Here is a 5,141-nt window from a genome sequence, read left to right on the forward strand (position 1 = left end):
TGTGTGAATTTTCAGAAGCCTTTCATTAAGCACTTTAGGTTACTGAGCAGGTCCTAGAGCTCTTCTTAAAAAGAAAAGAATGGAAAACCACTAAACCTCTGCATCACAGAACGAACCTGGGTATACTTTAAATTAAACACAATTGAGCAAACTGTACCACACGGTGTGTAATTCTCAAGACTTGCATGCGAAAAGCAAGCAACAACTACACATTGAGTGCAAATGTTCGAGCATGTGTTGATGAATACTGCTTCAGCCTAGGCCTATGGACACAGATCTCGCAGCCCCACCCAGACTTCCCTCAGGGCGAACAGAAGCACCATTACTAGATCCTAGGAAGTAGTCACTCACGAGTGCGTATCAAGGGATTTCCCTTCACTGTACCACCAATCGGTGCATTGCCAGCCGAGTAATTCACCTGAAGTGTCTTCCTTTTTCTAATATATATATATATATATATATATATATATATATATATATATATATATATATATATATATATATATATATATATATATATATATATATATATATATATATATATATATATATATATATTTATATATATATATATATATATATATATATATATATATATATATATATATATATATATATATATATATATATATATATATATATATATATATATATATATATATATTTATATATATATATATATATATATATATATATATTATATATATATATATATATATATATATATATATATATATATATATATATATATATATATATATATATATATATATATATATATATATATATATATATATATATATATATATATATATATATATATATATATATATATATATATATATATATATATATATATATATATATATATATATATATATATATATATATATATATATATTTATATATATATATATATATATATATATATATATATATATATATATATATATATATATATATATATATATATATATATATATATATATATATATATATATATATATATATATATATATATATATATATATATATACATATATATATATATATATACATATATATATATATATATATATATATATATATATATATATATATATATATATATATATATATATATATATATATATATATACATATATATATATATATATATATATATATATATATATATATATATATATATATATATATATATATATAGTCTCAGTAAGATTAGCTACTTGGAAATCTTAGCTTAATGATAAATAATATTGCCAAGACCAGGAAGAACATTCTTTATTACAAGCTTTCGAGGTATAAAACCTCATCATCAGGCTGAAAAAACAGACAAGGATGAGAATCAATAAAATTACAATAAAATGAATTGTCATAATAAATCTTTCAGCAAAAATACTAACGAAATATAAAATGAACAAGTAAATACAAACTAAAAGGGTGAGACGTAAAATAACGAAAAATTAAAAACACAAACATAAAAATATGAAAATAAAACTATAGTGAAATGTAAACAAACTACCACTCACAAAGTAAAATATTTAACGACCTAATTGAGTACCTACTATGAAATTACACGATAGCTAGTTGAATACCAGACGAGTTGTTCAATTCCGGCTTCATCTTTTTAATAGTCAGCGACTCTGAAATTAAAAGGTCCAGTCTGTTTGAACAAAAAGACAGTACCCGAAAATCCAGGTCAGTGAAAGGATGGTCCTGTGCTAAACTGTGTTCTCTAATGGCAGAAAAGGGTGGTTTGGAAAGGGGAAACCTAGTTCTAATAGAAAGACCTCTGTGTTCCAAAATTCTGTGTCTGAGCCAGCGGGAACTAGATCCCACGTATCGCAGACCACACTGCGAACAAGTGAACAAGTAAACGACACAGGAATTAAGGTCCACAGGCAGAGTAGGCTTCTCTCTCAAAAGTGATCTTATTGTAAAAGGATTACAGAAAACAAACCGTCTGGTATTCAACTAGCTATCGGGTAATTTCATAGTAGGTACTCAATTAGGTCGTTAAATATTTTACTTTGTGAGTGGTAGTTTGTTTACATTTCACTATAGTTTTATTTTCATATTTTTATGTTTGTGTTTTTAATTTTTCGTTATTTTACGTCTCACCCTTTTAGTTTGTATTTACTTGTTCATTTTATATTTCGTTAGTATTTTTGCTGAAGATTTATTATGACAATTCATTTTATTGTAATTTTATTGATTCTCATCCTTGTCTGTTTTTTCAGCCTGATGATGAGGTTTATACCTCGAAAGCTTGTAATAAAGAATGTTCTTCCTGGTCTTGGCAATATTATTTATCATTAAGCTATATATATATATATATATATATATATATATATATATATATATATATATATATATATATATATATATATATATATATATATATATATATATATATATATATATATATATATATATGTGTGTGTGTGTGTGTGTGTGTGTGTGTGTGTGTGTGTTACGCATAATGTGGATAATTGCCTAATCTCCATGTTAGGCAATTTGTTTGCACAATGTTGACAATAGGCAAATTACTTGCTTAATATCCACTTTACGCATGATTTTCAGATTAGGCGAGGGTATTTTGCGTAATGTGAATTGAATGACGAACTACTGTAACTGGAGTGTTGTTCGAATGTTTTTCAAAACTTTCGGTCTGTCACTGAGTTGTTGTGGACAGGGTAAACGAGGAGCAAGACAGAACCAACCTGGATCTTGTGCCGTTGAGTGAGTGGTGGCACACAGCTGGACTTGTGGTGACTGAACTTACTGCCTGACTTTCACATTCGGTGATATTACTGGGCTGTATCCAAGTATAAATTATATAAAGACTTTTTCTCTATATTTCCTTATCTTTTCTGTTTCAGTATATGAACTATGGATCAAGCTGCCTTTGAACTTAAGCTGCATCAAACACTGGAAGGCAAGGCTGAGAATGCTGTCATCCAGCCCACCATCCTGCGTGATCAGCGGATACAGGATTTGTTAAGAATTAATTCTTATGGAGCCCAATCTACAGTACATTTGACTATAACCTCAAGAAACGTTATGAAGTCCTGCGTGTTGGCAATGCTGACCGACTAATTCGCAGGAGAAAAGACCCAAATGAACATGAATTCAAGTTTGTTGCATCTCTAGAAGAAGTGTTTGGTATTCTTAAAACAGCCCATGAAGCTATTGGCCATGGAAATGGTAAAAAAACAATTGCGGAAGTGAAAAAGAAATGGTCAAACATCACACAAGAAGTATGCTACCTCTACATTTCATTCTGTGAGCACTGCCATCAAAAGAAAGCCAGAAAAATTCCAAAGGGTTTGGTAGTAAAACTGGTACACAGTCATGATATCCATTCAAGATGCCAGATAGATCTTATAAATTTTCAAACATTACCTGATGGAGACTTCAAGTACATCATGACATACTCGTATGTAAATCATTTCAGCAAATTTTGTGTGTTGTGTCCACTTACATCAAAAAGAGCAGAAGAGGTCGCAGCGAATCTTCTAGATATATTTCTGACATTTGGAGCACCTGCTATTTTACAGTCTGACAATGGACGGGAGTTTGTCAATGCCATCATCGCCAAGCTTTCAGGGTTATGGCCAGAGCTGAAGCTGGTGACTGGACGTCCACGTCATCCTCAAAGCCAAGGCGCTGTTGAACATCTAAATGGAGTGATCCAGGACAAACTGACCATTTGGATGAGGGAAAACAACAGCAGAAGGTGGTCAGTAGGTCTCAAGTTTGTTCAGTGGCAAGTTAATATCAGCCATCATGAAACAACCGGCCACAGCCCATTCAAAGTTACATTTGGACAAGATCCACAAGTTGGATTAGGATCATCTATCCTGCCAAGTACAGCTCTTTGTAATATATTTACCGAGGAAGATCTCGAGTCATTTCTGGAAGGAGAGACAGGGGCAGAGGCAGAGGCAGAGGCAGAAGCAGAGACAGGGGCAGAGGCAGAAGCAGAGACAGGGGCAGAAGCAGAGACAGGGGCAGAGGCAGAGGCAGAGACAGGGGCAGAGGCAGAAACAGAGACAGGGGCAGAGGTAGAAGCAGAGACAGGGGCAGAGGCAGAAGCAGAGACAGGGGCAGAAACAGTAGCTACAAATTTCCAAAAGATCCGTGTTTCAGCTAATCTAGGACAATCTAAGACAACAACACGGATGACAAGACGCGGCAAACACCTGCTTAAGCCATTGGTCAGTGTGGTACGGTGAGGGTCCCGGATGTCAATTGTGGTCCAACAGATCCTAAAAATCTGTTAGTGGTCGTCCTCAAGGAACACGATGGACTATACACTGTAGGTTGTCGGGAGGGAATTCTTGGACCAAAATTTACAGCAGCTGATCTAAGTGCAATCAAACAGCCCCTGATAAAGTCTGAAGAGGTTCCTGATATATGCCTATCGATTAGAACAGCAACAGCAAGAGCCACTGGTGGGCAAGGATATAGAAAGTGTCAATGTACTACTCAATGTACATCAGGACGATGCAGCTGCCTAAGAAAAAAATTCAAATGCAACTCGTGCTGTCACCCGGGCAGATCATGCAAAAATTTCTGATTGGACTCAACCGAACCCTGAGATCTATTGACTTATTTCTCTTTTACTGATATTGCATTAATTATGTTTGTATTTATTCAAATAAATTGGAATTCTTTAAAATGTCTCTATATTAACCATGTTGCATTCTCTTGTAACCTCCTGTGGGTTGTCTGTTGGATTAATTTCCATTTCTGCACTAAACCATAATATATATTTAGATTAGGCAGTCGTATTCACATCGGGCAAAAGTGAATAATTTGAACAACAGGCATGTTTGGCCTAATGTTAACAAATTGTAAACTTTATGCAAACTGCTTGCTTAATGTACACATTAGGCAATTGTCCACATTATGCGTAACATATATACACTGTATATGTGTGTGTATATATGTATATATATATATATATATATATATATATATATATATATATATATATATATATATATATATATATATATATATATATATATATGTGTGTGTGTGTGTGTGTGTGTGTGTGTGTGTGTGTGTGTGTGTGTGTGTGTGTGTATTGTCATGAATTGGCCCTTGGCTTGGTGAGAAAATTGCAACAAAAT

General features: G+C 32.4%; 1 pseudogene; it reads left to right on the forward strand.

Moving 5' to 3' along the window:
- Positions 1-2,892: 2,892 nt before the first annotated feature.
- LOC136841003 (KRAB-A domain-containing protein 2-like) lies at positions 2,893-4,632 on the forward strand (annotated as a pseudogene).
- The last annotated feature ends 509 nt before the right edge of the window (positions 4,633-5,141 follow it).

This window comes from Macrobrachium rosenbergii, chromosome 1 (assembly GCF_040412425.1).
Source record: "Macrobrachium rosenbergii isolate ZJJX-2024 chromosome 1, ASM4041242v1, whole genome shotgun sequence".
NCBI classification, from domain to species: domain Eukaryota; kingdom Metazoa; phylum Arthropoda; class Malacostraca; order Decapoda; family Palaemonidae; genus Macrobrachium; species Macrobrachium rosenbergii.